Genomic DNA, 16147 nt, shown 5'->3' on the forward strand with positions numbered 1-16147 from the left:
TCACATGCCCATGTTAATGCCCATTACCCAGTACTTTTTAAGAGAGAGTGAAGAAAACCATAAGAGACTTCAATGATAGAGAACAAACTGAGGGTTGCTGGAGGGGAGGTAGATAAGTTAAATGGGTGATTGTTATGATGGGTACTGGGTGTTATAAGTAAGTGATGAATCACTAAATTCTACTTCTGAAACCAATATTATCATGTACCTATTGGCTATCTGTGTGTCTTCTTTGGAAAAATGTCTATTAGGATACTTTGCCAATTTGTAATCGGATTCTTTGGTTTTTTGGTTATTGAGTTGTATGTGTTCTTCATATATTTTGGATATTAACCTCTTATTGGATATATGATTTGCAAATATCTTTTGCCATTCAGTAGGTTGCCTTTTTATTTTGTTGATGATTTTCTTTGCTGTACAGAGCTTTTTAGTTTGATATACTCCCATTTGTGTATTTTTCCTTTTGTTGCCATTGCTTTTGGAGTCAGATCCAAAAAAGTGGTGATATCTCCAAGAATGATGTCAAGAAACTTAACACCTGTTTTCTTTTAGGAGTCTAAATTTTTCTGGTTTTATATTCAAGTCTTCAATCCATTTTGAGTTAGTTTTTATGTGTGGTGTAAGATAGTAGTCCAGTTTCATTTTTTTTTTTTTTTTTTGCATATGACTGTCCAGTTACCCCAATACCATTTTTTAAGAAACTATTGTTTTCCCATTGTGTATTCTTGCCTCTTTTGTCATAAATTCATCATTTATCATGGGTTTATTTCTGCGTTCTCAATACTGTTCCATTGATGTATTTGTCTGGTTTTTTTTTTTTTTTAAATGCCAATACCATACTGATTTCATTACTATAGCTGTGTAATATAGTTTGAAATCAGGGTGCACGATGCCTCCAGCTTTGTTCTTTATTATTATTATTTATTTATTTATTTTTGCCCCTGAAGACTGTTTGGTTATTTGGGATCTTTTGTGGTTCTATACAAATTTTAAGGTAGTTTTTTATTTTTCTGCGAAAAATGCCATTTTAATTTTAATAGGGATGGCATTGAATCTATAGATTGCTTTGGGTATGAACATTTTAACAATATTAATTTTTCTAACCTGTGAACACAGAATGTCTTTCCATTTGTTTGTCTTCAGTTTCTTTCATAAATGTCTTGTAGTTTTCTGTATACAGGTCTTTCACCTCTTTTGTTAAATTTTTTCGTAGGTATTTTATTCTTTTTGATGAAAGTATACATAGGATTTTTTTCTTAATTTATCATTTTTATGTTTTGTTATTAGTATATGGAAACATGACCAATTTTTGTATGTTGATTTTGTATCCTGCGACTTTACTGAATTTGTTTATTAGTTCTAGTGGTTTTTTTGTGGTGTCTTTAGGGTCTTCTTCATATAAAATCATGTATTCCCTAAATAGTGGCAATTTTACTACTTCCTTTTAAATTTTGATGCATTTTATTTCTTTTTCTTGCCTAATTGCTCTGGTTACAACTTCCAATCCTGTGTTCAATTAAAATGGTGTGTGTGAGAGTCCTTGTTTTGTTCCTGATCTTAGAGGAAAAGCTTTCAGCTTTTTCCCAAGGAATATAGTGTTAGATGTTGGCATGCCATATATGGTCTTTATTATGTTGAAGTATATTTCCTCTTTACTTACTTTGTTGAGAGCTTTATCATTAAGTGGATATTGAATTTTGTCAAATGCTTTTTCAGTACCTATTGAAATATATGATTTTTAATATTCATTTTGTTAATGTGGTGTAGGATTTTGATTGATTTGTGGATGTTGAACTATAAATCAAATTTATTCCCTGGAATAAATCTGAATTGATCATGGTATGTGATCTTTTAAATGTATTATTGAATTTCATTGCTAATATTTTTTTGAAGATTTTTGCATCTGTGTTCATCAGGGATATTGGCCTAAATTTTTCTTTTTTTATTGTGATATGCTTCTCTGATTTTGGTATCATAGTAATGTTGGCCATTATAAAACACATTTAGAACCACTCCCTCCTCTTTGATTTTTTTTTAATAAGAGTTTGAAAAGAATGGGTATTAAATCTTTGAATGTTAGAATTTACTAGTGAAACCATCTGGTCCTGGACTTTTGTTTGTTAGGAGGTTTTCGGTTACTGACTCAAACTCCTTGCTAGCAATTGGTTCTATTCAAATTTTCTTTTCTTGATGATTCAGTCTTAGAAGATTGTATATTTTCATAAATTTGTCCACTTTTAATAGGTTATCCAATTTTTTGGTATATAACTGTTTCTAATAGTTTCTTATGACCTTCTATATACTGGTATTAGTTTTTATTCTCCTCTTTCATTTATAATATCACTTACTTGATCCCTCTCTCTCTCTCTCTCTCTCCTTTTAGTAAAGCTAGCTAAAGCTTTATAAATTTTGCTTATCTTTTTAGAGAACTAAGTTTTGGTTTCATTGGTCTTTTCCATTGTTTTTAGTTTCTGTTTCATTTATTTCTTCTCTGATCTTTATTATTTTTTATGATAACTTTGGGCTTTATTTTTTTCTTTTTCTAACTCCTTTGGGTGCAAGGTTGGATTGTTTATTTGAGAATATTTTTTGTTTCTCAATATAGTCCTGTATGCTATGAACTTCTCTCTTAAAACTACCTCTACTGCATCCCACAGATTTTATTTTCATTATCATTTGTCTTTTAAGCTGTCTTCTTAAAAATTCTTTTAAAAAACCTTTTTCTATTTCTACTCTGGGTGTTTTCTACTGTCCTGTCTTCCAGGTCACTGGTCGTTTCTTCTGTTTCATCTAGTTTGTTATTGAACCCCTTGAGTGTATTTTTCTTTTCTTTTGAAGATTTTATTTATTTATTTGTCAGAAAGAGAGAGAGAGAAAGAGAAAGAGCACAAGCAGGGGAAGAAGGGCAGAGGGAGAAGTATGCTCCCCGCTGAGCAAGGAGCCCAATGTGGGACTTGATCCCAGGACTCTGGGATCATGACCTGAACCGAAGGTAACCCCTTAACTAACTGAGTCACCCAGGTATCCCTCTCTCTAGTGTATTTTTCATCTTAATTATTATATTCTTTAGCTCTGTAACTTTTATTTGGTACTTTCTGTGTTAATCTTTTCTTTTCCTGTAATTGGTAAGCATCTTTATGATCATTATTTTGAAGTCTTTATCAGGTATATTACTTATTGCCTTTTCATTGATTTTTTTTTCGCCCTGTGGTTTTATCTTGTTCTTTCATTTAGAACATATCTGTTTCCTTATTTTGCTTGACAGTCTCTGTTTCTATGATTTTGGCAAAAGAGCTCTTTCTCTAGTCTTGAAGGAGTGGTCATAGGAAGAGTGGGAGTGTGTCTCAATGAACTATCTGTACAGTGTCCTGAGGGTGGTAGCCTGCTGAGAACTGTTCCTCTGATTGTTTTGGTCTTTTGGGGCACCAGAGCCAGGTATTCAAGGGACATCTCTTGTTTGGAACGCATACATCTGTTGGCTTTAGCAAGGTTGTGGAGGAATCTCCTATGGGCTTTCACAGGGCAGTGTAGTGGGGAGTGACAAGCTGGCACAGGATTACCTGCTAAGTTTAGTGGGCTGATTTGCCAAGGAGTGTTGGGCCAGGACACACTTACTCATTGGGTTTGGTGGGTTGGGGCCATAAGATAGTGCAGAGGTAAAGCAAGCATCACTAGGAAGGTAGGGAGAGAGTACAAAGATGAATCCCACCAGTGGCAGCATTAGCAAGATAGGGGAGTGCAAAAATGTTGTCCACCAAAAAAAGACAGTCTCTTCGATAAATGGTGCTGGGAAAATTGGACAGCTATGTGTAGATAAATGAAACTCGACCATTCTCTTACACCATACACAAAGATAAAATCGAAATGGATAAAAGACCTCAGCGTGAGGCAGGAATCCATCAGAATCCTAGAAGAGAACATAGGTAGTAATCTCTTCGACATCAGCCACAGCAACTTCTTTCAAGATATGTCTCCAAAGGCGAAGGGAACAAAAGCAAAAATGAATTTTTGGGAATTCATCAAGATCAAAAGCTTCTGCACAGCAAAGGAAACAGTCAACAAAACAAAAAGGCAACCCACGGAATGAGAGAAGATATTCACAAATGACAATACAGACAAAGGGCTGATATCCAGATCTATAAAGAACTCCTCAAACTCAACACACACAAAACAGATAATCATGTCAAAAGGTGGGCAGAAGACATGAACAGACACTTCTCCAATGAAGACATACAAATGGCTATCAGACACATGAAAAAATGTTCATCATCACTAGCCATCAGGGAGATTCAAATCAAAATCACAATGAGATACCACCTTACACCAGTTAGAATGGCCAAAATTAACAAGACAGTGAACAACATGTGTTGGGAAGGATGTGGAGAAAGGGGAACCCTCTTACACTGTTGGTGGGAATGCAAGTTGGTGCAGCCACTTTGGAGAACAGTGTGGAGATTCCTCAAGAAGTTAAAAATAGAGCTTCCCTATGACCCTGCAATTGCACTGCTGGATATTTACCCCAAAGATACAGATGTAGTGAAAAGAAGGGCCATCTGTAACCCAATGTTTATAGCAGCAATGGCCACGGTCGCCAAACTGTGGAAAGAACCAAGATGCCATTCAACAGATGAATGGATAAGGAAGATGTGGTCCATATACACTATAGAGTATTATGCCTCCATCAAAAAGGATGAATACCCAACTTTTATATCAACATGGAGAGGACTGGAAGAGATTATGCTGGGTGAAATAAGTCAAACAGAGAGTCAGTTATCATATGGTTTTGCTTATTTGGGGAACATAAGGAATAACACGGAGGACATGGGGAGATGGAGAGGAGAAGGGAGTTGGGGGAAATTGGAGGGGGAGACAAACCATGAGAGACTGTGGACTCTGAAAAATAATCTGAGGGTTTTGGAGGGGCGGGGGGTGGGAGGTTGGGTGAGTCTGGTGGTGGGTATTATGGAGGGCATGTATTGCATGGAGCACTGGGTGTGATGCATAAACAATGAATTTTGGAACACTGAAAAGAAGTTAAAAAATACATAAAAATTAAAAAGAAAAGGGTACCCACCAGCACTTCTGTTCCCAGAGGGAGTTCCAACAAACTCCTTCCCCTCCAGCAGATGCTTTCTGTAAAGATTAGCTAATGAATCCCTTTCACATATGGTCTGGACACTTTTCAGCCTGCTGCTTTTACACTGGGTCCTGCAACAAGTAAGTCTCTATATGAGCTCTTTAAGAGCAGAGTCAGTTTCCTACAGTCTTTTATAACTTCTGGACATAAGACCTATTGGTTTTAAATCCAGATGTTTTAGGGTCTCATATCTTCAGTGTAGGTTCCAAGGATGGGAAGTGATGTGGGACTCAGACTCCCTGTTTTCAGGGGTACACTCCATACTTATTACATCCTTCCTGCTTGTGGGTTACTGCCTTGGGAATGGGTTTTGATGGGACTGTATCTCTGTGTCTCTTCCCTGATTTGATGTGGCTTTTTTTTTTTCTCATTTTATTTATTTTTTCAGCGTAATAGTATTCATTCTTTTTGCACAACACCCAGTGCTCCATGCAAAATGTGCCCTCTCCATTACCCACCACCTGTTCCCCCAACCTCCCACCCCTGACCCTTCAAAACCCTCAGGTTGCCCCAACCTCCCACCCCTGACCCTTCAAAACCCTCAGGTTGTTTTTCAGAGTCCATAGTCTCTTATGGTTTGCTTTTAAATTTTTTGTTGTGAAAGAGCTGTTCAGCTAGTTCTCAGGTCCTTTGCAGAATTGTTCTATATGTAGCTATAGATTTGGTGTGTCTGTGGGAGGAGGTGTGTGCAAGGTCTTCCTATGCTGCCATCTTGAACTGCACTCCCCCCAACCCGAGTTTGGCAGATTTTTACAAAACTAAACGTACCCTTACCATATGATCCAGCAGTAATGCTCCTTGGTATTTATCCAAATTGAATTGAAAACTCATATCCATACAAAACCCTGCCCACAGATGTTTTATATATTATATAAATCTTAGCTCTCATAATGGTCTATACAGTGGTGGAGAGTTTTGAACCCACATTTCCCATAGAGCTTTAGAACATCTATTAGTGAACATGTGACAGTGCATCAAGAACAAACAACAGTGTAGAAGGCTTTCATAATGCAATACAAAGCCTCAGTTACAAATATGTATTTTGGAAACTAACAGCTCTCTTAATGAAAGAAAGGCATTTAGTGAAAAGAAGAAAAATTGTGATGCCAAAGAAGGAGACAAATCGACAAGCAAAAAAAATAGTATAATATTGTGAATGGAAATCTTTGAAAACAAATGCTTTGGTACAATCCATAAAATAAAATCTGTTACATGAGTCTACAACATATATTTTGAATGTATTCAGATATTTTATATCCCATAATAAAATCTTTTATTTTTGTCATTAGTTTTTCAGGTTTCATGATGTTCTTAATGGAAGTCCCTCTTTTATTTATTTTTTAAAAAGATTTTATTTATTCATCTGATAGAGATCATAAGTAGGCAGAGAGGCAGGCAGAGAGAGAGATGGGGAAGCAGGCTCCGTGCTGAGCAGAGAGCCCGATGCGGAGCTCCATCCGAGGACTCCGGGATCATGACCTGAGCTGAAGACAAAGGCTTTAACTCACTGAACCACCCAGGTGCCCCAACCTCTTTTATTTTTTTGTGATTTTTTTAATGTTTTTTATTTAAATTTTATTCTTTTTTATTTTTTTAATTTGTTTATTTACAGCATAACAGTGTTCATTGTTTTGGCATCACATCCAGTGCTCCATGCAGTACATGCCCTCCCTATTACCCACCACCTGGTTCCTCAACCTCCCCCCCCACCCCCCACCCCCCACCCCCGCCCCTTCAAAACCCTTTGGTTGTTTTTCAGAGTCCATAATCTCTCATGGTTCATCTCCCCTTCCAGTTTCCCTCAACTCCCTCTCCTCTCCCATCTCCCCATGTCCTCCATGTTATTTGTTATGCTCCACAAATAAGTGAGACCATATGATACTCGACTCTCTCTGCTTGACTTATTTCGCTCAGCATAATCTCTTCCAGTCCCGTCCATGTTGCTACAAAAGTTGGGTATTCATCCTTTCTGATGGAGGCATAATACTCCATTGTGTATATGTACCACATCTTCCTTATCCATTCATCCGTTGAAGGGCAACTTGGTTCTTTCCACAGTTTGGCGACTGTAGCCATTGCTGCAATAAACATTGGGGTACAAATGGCCCTTCTTTTCACTACATCTGTATGTGATTTATTTTTTAATGGCAAAATTTTCTTATAGGCTATTAGTTATTTGACAAAACTCTTTGTAATGAAAACTCTTGTGGCAAAGATGCGTATGGCCAAAATACCAGACACATTTTGCAGTAGCTCTTACAAACTGAGGGTAGTTCCTAAATACCTCAAACTACATTCCATTTTTCTTCCCCTTTCTACATTCTATTTTGTCTGTAGATCCCATCTTTCTTTATTTTAAACTTTATTAACATGACCTCAGGAGGTCAAAGGTCTTTTGCAGAATATTCTGCAGAATATTCTGCAGAATATTCTACTGACTTTCCAACATAATTTAGTTGAGACCTCATTGTGATGCCATAAAATACTCTATCTTTTTTTTTTTCCTGAATAATACTGTAATGGAGCCTTTATTTTTCCCCATTACTCTAATACTACTTGTAACCTGAGTCCATACCCTGGGAAAGCATACCTCAGGTCTTGCAGTCTTATGGGGGAAATGCACAAGTAAATCTTTCTCTTTTCACATGAACCAATGTGGTTTTTATCAGGCTTTTTGAGAAATTAACAATCAATATTTAGAATATGTTTGCATATTTTTTACAGGGAAGTCCCCTATTATGTCCAGTTTCCCTTATTGTACAATTTTTATTTTTATGAATTTAATAATTTTTGCTTATTTTTATTTTAATTTAGATTATATTTTTGTTAAAATTGTGTATCTGTGTAGTTCCAACAAACAAAGGGAACAAAAGAGAAGATCCCACTTTTTCTCATTTTTATCACTCCAGAGGCAATCATTTTAACTAAATAAGCTGATTCTTTGGGCATTGCTTCTATACGGCTAAATATTGCCTATATGGTTATTTGCTTTCATAGGTTAAGCACTATCTCTTGTTTTCTACTATGGCATGTAGGATTTATCTCTTTTTTCTCATATTAGCTTTTCTCCCATCCTAATTGCACACATACTTATTTTCCAAGCTTTTTCTTCTAATCTTTCCCAAACATTTATATCTTAATTATGTGAACATTAATTATTCACAATATTATTATGTAAAGGCTATTTACAGTTAAACCATAGAGTATGCCACAATTACTTTTACCTTTTTCGTACACTATTTTGTTTTTCTTGGAATCAGTAATTATCTTTGTTCTTTCCCCTCACCAGCTCCTTTTGGTTGTGTTCCATATACTATCTCTGATTCTTCTTGGAAATTCCAAAAGAGCTGTAAAACTCCTGTCAGAACAGTCAAATGCTTGTATGATCATACCTTTTTCTTTTTTGGACAACTTCTTCCTGGGGTTCTCTGCCCTCTGCTTTAGCATGTATTGGTGGATTTCTAGAGTGTAACAAGTTATTGCCTGTACAGTTGCTTTTATTATTAATTTGAATATTTTCACCTCTCTCATCTCATATGTTGGATCTTATTTCCTGGGTTCCATGTTTTTTTGGCTTTCCCGTTCATTTTATTAAAGGACATCATGTAATCTATTTCAGAAAAAGGGAGCCATGGTAGGTACAGTTTTGACAACTTGTGAGTCTGAAAGTGTATTTTATATATATATATATATATATATTTATATATATATATATATGAAAAAATATATATATAAGAAAATGTACCAACCTACATATATGTATGTGTGTGTGTGTATATACACACATATATATACATATATATATACATATATATATATATACACACACACAAGCACACACACACATACATATATGTAGGTTGGTACATTTTATTCCCCAACTATTCTTTATAATATTGTTTGTATTTTTGTTTTTAAAATATAATTTATATACAATAAAATAAAAAAACCGTAAGTGTGCAGTCAACAAGTTTTGACAAATCTACACAAAACATAAATCACTTTAGTCAAGATGTAGAACACTTTCATCACTGTAGAAACATTTATTGCTCTCATTTGCAATTAGTACTTTTTTTTTCCGATTTTATTTATTTTTTTCAGCGTAACAGTATTCATTGTTTTTGCACAACACCCAGTGCTCCCTGCAAAACGTGCCCTCCCTATTACCCACCACCTGTTCCCCCAACCTCCCACCCCCGACCCTTCAAAACCCTCAGGTTGTTTTTCAGAGTCCATAGTCTCTTATGGTTCACCTCCCCTCCCTAATGTCCATAGCCCCCTCCCCCTCTCCCAATCCCACCTCCCCCCAGCAACCCCCAGTTTGTTTTGTGGGATTAAGAATCATTTATGTGAAACAAGATGGGATTGGGAGGGAGACAAACCATAAATGACTCTTAATCTCACAAAACAAACTGGGGGTTGCTGGGGGGAGGTGGGATTGGGAGAGGGGGAGCGGGCTATGGACATTGGGGAGCGGAGGCGAACCATAAGAGACTATGGACTCTGAAAAACAACCTGAGGGTTTTGAAGGGTCAGGGGTGGGAGGTTGGGGGAACAGGTGGTGGGTGATGGGGAGGGCACGTTTTGCATGGAGCACTGGGTGTTGTGCAAAAAGAATGAATACTGTTACGCTGAAAAAAAAAAAAAAAAAAAAAAAGAATCATTTATGGTTTGTCTCCCTCCCAATCCCATCTTGTTTCATTTATTCTTCTCCTATCCCCCTACCCCCCCATGTTGCTTCTCCATGTCCTCATATCAGGGAGATCATATGACAGTTGTCTTTCTCCGATTGACTTATTTCACTAAGCATGATACGCTCTAGTTCCATCCACGTCGTCGCAAATGGCATGATTTCATTTCTTTTGATGGCTGCATAGTATTCCATTGTGTATATATACCACGTCTTCTTTATCCATTCATCTGTTGATGGACATCTAGGTTCTTTCCATAGTCTGGCTATTGTAGACATTGCTGCTATAAACATTCGGGTACACGTGCCCCTTCGGATCACTATGTTTGTATCTTTAGGGTAAATACCCAGTAGTGCAATTGCTGGGTCATAGGGTAGTTCTATTTTCAACATTTTGAGGAACCTCCATGCTGTTTTCCAGAGTGGTTGCACCAGCTTGCATTCCCACCAACAGTGGAGGAGGGTTCCCCTTTCTCCACATCCTCGCCAGCATCTGTCATTTCCTGACTTGTTAATTTTAGCCATTCTGACTGGTGTGAGGTGATATCTCATTGTGGTTTTGATTTGTATTTCCCTGATGCCGAGTGACGTGGAGCACTTTTTCATGTGTCTGTTGGCCATCTGGATGTCTTCTTTGCAGAAATGTCTGTTCATGTCCTCTGCCCATTTCTTGATTGGATTTTTTGTTCTTTGGGTGTTGAGTTTGCTAAGTTCCTTATAGATTTTGGATACTAGCCCTTTGTCTGATATGTCGTTTGCAAATATCTTCTCCCATTCTGTCAGTTGTCTTTTGGTTTTGTTAACTGTTTCCTTTGCTGTGCAAAAGCTTTTGATCTTGATGAAATCCCAATAGTTCATTTTTGCCCTTGCTTTCCTTGCCTTTGCCGTTGCTCCTAGGAAGATGTTGCTATGGCTGACGTCGAAGAGGTTGCTGCCTGCATTCTCCTCAAGGATTTTGATGGATTCCTTTCTCACATTGAGGTCCTTCATCCATTTGGAGTCTATTTTCGTGTGTGGTGTAAGGAAGTGGTCCAATTTCATTTTTCTGCATGTGGCTGTCCAATTTTCCCAGCACCATTTATTGAAGAGGCTGTCTTTTTTCCATCGGACATTCTTTCCTGCTTTGTCGAAGATTAGTTGACCATAGAGTTGAGGGTCGATTTCTGGGCTCTCTATTCTGTTCCACTGGTCTATGTGTCTGTTTTTGTGCCAGTACCATGCTGTCTTGATGATGACAGCTTTGTAATAGAGCTTGAAGTCCGGAATTGTGATGCCACCAACTTTGGCTTTGTTCTTCAATATTCCTTTGGCTATTCGAGGTCTTTTCTGGTTCCATATAAATTTGAGGATTATTTGTTCCATTTCTTTGAAAAAAAATGGATGGTATTTTGATAGGGATTGCATTAAATGTGTAGATTGCTTTAGGTAGCATGGACATTTTCACAATATTTATTCTTCCAATCCAGGAGCATGGAACATTTTTCCATTTCTTTGTGTCTTCCTCAATTTCTTTCATGAGTACTTTATAATTTTCTGTGAATAGATTCTTAGCCTCTTTGGTTAGGTTTATTCCTAGGTATCTTATAGTTTTGGGTGCAATTGTAAATGGGATTGACTCCTTAATTTCTCTTTCTTCAGTCTTGTTGTTGGTGTACAGAAATGCAACTGATTTCTGTGCATTGATTTTATATCCTGACACGTTACTGAATTCCTGTACAAGTTCTAGCAGTTTTGGAGTGGAGTCTTTTGGGTTTTTCACATATAGTATCATATCATCTGCGAAGAGTGATAGTTTGACTTCTTCTTTACCAATTTGGATGCCTTTAATTTCTTTTTGTTGTCTGATTGCTGAGGCTAGGACTTCTAGTACTATGTTGAATAGCAGTGGTGATAATGGACATCCCTGCCGTGTTCCTGACCTTAGCGGAAAAGCTTTCAGTTTTTCTCCATTGAGAATGATATTTGCGGTGGGTTTTTCATAGATGGCTTTGATAATATTGAGGTATGTGCCCTCTATCCCTACACTTTGAAGAGTTTTGATCAGGAAGGGATGCTGTACTTTGTCAAATGCTTTTTCAGCATCGATTGAGAGTATCATATGGTTCTTGTTCTTTCTTTTATTAATGTGTTGTATCACATTGATTGATTTGCGGATGTTGAACCAACCCTGCAGCCCTGGAATAAATCCCACTTGATCGTGGTGAATAATCCTTTTAATGTACTGTTGAATCCTATTGGCTAGTATTTTGGCGAGAATTATTGTGTCTGTGTTCATCAAGGATATTGGTCTGTAGTTCTCTTTTTTGGTGGGATCCTTGTCTGGTTTTGGGATCAAGGTGATGCTGGCCTCATAAAATGAGTTTGGAAGTTTTCCTTCCATTTCTATTTTTTGGAACCGTTTCAGGAGAATAGGAATTAGTTCTTCTTTAAATGTTTGGTAGAATTCCCCTGGGAAGCCATCTGGCCCTGGGTTTTTGTTTGTTTGGAGATTTTTGATGACTGTTTCAATCTCCTTACTGGTTATGGGCCTGTTCAGGTTTTCTATTTCTTCCTGGTTCAGTTGTGGTAGTTTATATGTCTCTAGGAATGCATCCATTTCTTCCAGATTGTCAAATTTGTTGGCGTAGAGTTGCTCATAGTATGTTCTTATAATTGTCTGTATTTCTTTGGTGTGAGTTGTGATCTCTCCTCTTTCATTCATGATTTTATTGATTTGGGTCCTTTCTCTTTTCTTTTGGATGAGTCTGGCCAGGGGTTTATCAATCTTATTGATTCTTTCAAAGAACCAGCTCCTAGTTTCATTGATTTTTTCTATTGTTTTTTTGGTTTCTATTTCATTGATTTCTGCTCTGATCTTTATGATTTCTCTTCTCCTGCTGGGTTTGGGGTTTCTTTCTTGTTCTTTTTCCAGCTCCTTTACGTGTAGGGTTAGGTTGTGTACTTGAGACCTTTCTTGTTTCTTGAGATAGGCTTGTACCGCTATATATTTTCCTCTCAGGACTGCCTTTGCTGTGTCCCACAGATTTTGAACTGTTGTGTTTTCATTATCATTTGTTTCCATGAATTTTTTCAATTCTTCTTTAATTTCCTGGTTGACCCATTCATTCTTTAGAAGGATGCTGTTTAGTCTCCATGTATTTGGGTTCTTTCCAGCTTTTCTCTTGTGATTGAGTTCTAGCTTCAGAGCATTGTGGTCTGAAAATATGCAGGGAATGATCCCAATCTTTTGATACCAGTTGAGACCTGATTTGGGACCCAGGATGTGATCTATTCTGGAGAAGGTTCCATGTGCACTAGAGAAGAATGTGTATTCTGTTGCTTTGGGATGAAATGTTCCGAATATATCTGTGATGTCCATCTGGTCCAGTGTGTCATTTAAGGCCTTTATTTCCTTGTTGATCTTTTGCTTGGATGATCTGTCCATTTCAGGGAGGGGAGTGTTCAAGTCCCCTACTATTATTGTATTATTATTGATGTGTTTCTTTGATTTTGTTATTAATTGGTTGATATAGTTGGCTGCTCCCACGGTAGGGGCATAGATATTTAAAATTGTTAGATCTTCTTTTTGGACAGACCCTTTGAGTAGGATATAGTGTCCTTCTTCATCTCTTATTATAGTCTTTGGCTTAAAATCTAATTGATCTGATATAAGGATTGCCACCCCAGCTTTCTTCTGATGCCCATTAGCATGGTAAATTGTTTTCCACCCCCTCACTTTAAATCTGGAGGTGTCTTCGCGTCTAAAATGAGTTTCTTGTAGGCAACATACTGATGGGTTTTGTTTTTTTATCCATTCTGATACCCTGTGTCTTTTGATTGGGGCATTTAGCCCATTAACATTCAGGGTAATTATTGAGAGATATGAATTTAGTGCCATTATTAGCCTGTAAGGTTACTGTTACTGTATATTGTCTCTGTACCTTTCTGATCTACTACTTTTAGGCTCTCTCTTTGCTTAGAGGAACCCTTTCAATATTTCCTGTAGAGCTGGTTTGGTGTTTGCAAATTCTTTCAGTTTTTGTTTGTCCTGGAAGCTTTTGATCTCTCCTTCTATTTTCAATGATAGCCTAGCTGGATAGAGTATTCTTGGCTGCATGTTTTTCTCGTTTAGTGCTCTGAATATATCATGCCAGCTCTTCCTGGCCTGCCAGGTCTCTGTGGATAAGTCTGCTGCCAGTCTAATATTTTTACCATTGTATGTTACAGACTTCGTTTCTCGGGCTGCTTTCAGGATTTTCTCTTTGTCACTAAGACTTGTCAATTTTATGATTAGGTGACGGGGTGTGGACCTATTCTTGTTGACTTTGAGGGGGGTTCTCTGCATCTCCTGGATTTTAATGCTTGTTCCCTTTGCCATATTAGGGAAATTCTCTCCAATGATTCTCTCCAATAGACCTTCTGCTCCCCTCTCTGTTTCTTCTTCTTCTGGAATCCCAATTATTCTAATGTTGTTTCGTCTTATGGTGTCACTTATCTCTCGAATTCTCCCCTCGTGGTCCAGTAGCTGTTTGTCCCTCTTTTGTTTGGCTTCTTTATTCTCTGTCATTTGGTCTTCTATACCACTAATTCTTTCTTCTGCCTCATTTATCCTAGCAGTGAGAGCTTCCATTTTTGATTGCACCTCATTAATAGCTTTTTTGATTTCAACTTGGTTAGATTTTAGTTCTTTAATTTCTCCAGAAAGGGCTTTTATATCTCCAGAGAGGGTTTCCCTAATATCTTCCATGCCTTTTTCGAGCCCGGCTAGAATGTTCAGAATTGTCATTCTGAACTCTTGATCTGACATATTACGAATGACTGTGTTGATTAGGTCCCTAGCCTTCGGTACTGTCTCTTGTTCTTTTGTTTGTGGTGATTTTTTCCGCCTTGTCATTTTGTCCAGATAAGAGGATATGAAGGAGCAAATAAACTACTAAAAGGGTGGCAAAGACCCCAGAAAAATGTGCTGTAACCAAATGAGAAGAGACCCCAAATTGTGGGGGGGAGAAAGTGGATAAAAAGAGGTTCAGATAAAAAAAAGAAAAAAATTTAAAAAATAAAACAAATAAAGAATAAATATTAAAAAGAAAGAAAAAATATATATATTTAGATAAACTAGTCAAAAAACGTTAAAAAAGAAAAGGGTAAAAGTTTTAAAAAATTTAGCAGAAGAAGAAAAAAGAAAAAAAAACTGAAAAAAGAGAAAAAAAAAATTGAAGTAGCCGCAAGACTAAAGAATCATGGGGAGAAAGCCGTGAGTTCCATGCTTTGCTTTCTCCTCCTCTGGAATTGCGCTTCTGTCTTAGGAATTGAACCTACTTTCCTTGATAGATGAACTTCGTCCTGGCTGGATATTTTGTTGATCTTCTGGGGGAGGGGCCTGTTGTAGTGACTCTCAAGTGTCTTTGCCCGAGGCGGGATTGCACCGCCCTTACCGGCGGCCAGACTAAGTAATCGGCTCGGGTTCGCTTTTGGGAGCTTCTGTTCCCTGAACGCTTTCCGTAGAGTTCCGGAGGACAGGAATGAAAATGGCGGCCTCCTAGTCTCCGGCCCAGAGGAGCTGAGAGCCCGGGGCCCCACTCCTCAGTGCGCCCCCAGAGGACAGCACCCAATCACTCCCGTATCCCCAGCCTCTAGCCGCGCTCCGAGCTCACCCAGCCCGCGACCAGTTCAAGGTAACCCCGAGCTGAGAGTTCAGTCCTCGGCTCTCTCTCTGCAGCTGGCTTCTCCGTTCTAATACCTGCGAGCTCTGCGACACTCCGACACCCCCGATCCTTCTGTGACCCTGCGGGACCTGGGGCCACGCTGACCCCGCGTGGGCTTCACCCTGGTTTAGCCTCTGGAGCAATGTCCCTCAGTGGAACAGACTTTTAAAAGTCCTGATTTTGTGCTCCGTTGCTCTGCCGCTTGCCAGGAGCCAGCCCCTCCCCCCGTGGTCTATCTTCCTGTCGTTTTAGATTCACTTCTCCGCCAGTCCTACCTTTCAGGAAGTGGTTGATTTTCTGTTTCTAGAGTTGCTGTTCTTCTTTTCTTCGATCTCCTGTTGGATTTGTAGGTGTTTGCAATGTTTAGATAAGCTATTGAGCTGATCTCCTGCTACCTGATGTAGTCTCAGCCTGCTACTTCTCCGCCATCTTGGCAATTAGTACTTTTTTAATCCCAGCACAAGATATAGCTAGTGATTAGATCTGTATATCATAGCTTAGTTTTGTCTATTCTAGAACTTCATATAAATTCAGTGGTAAACTATGAATTCTTTGGGCTTTGTGTGTGTGTGTGTGTGTGTGTGTGTGTATGTGTGTTCAGTGGTAAACTATGAATTCTTTGGTGTTTTTGTTTTT

This window comes from Meles meles, chromosome 1, assembly GCF_922984935.1.
Source record: "Meles meles chromosome 1, mMelMel3.1 paternal haplotype, whole genome shotgun sequence".
NCBI lineage: Eukaryota > Metazoa > Chordata > Mammalia > Carnivora > Mustelidae > Meles > Meles meles.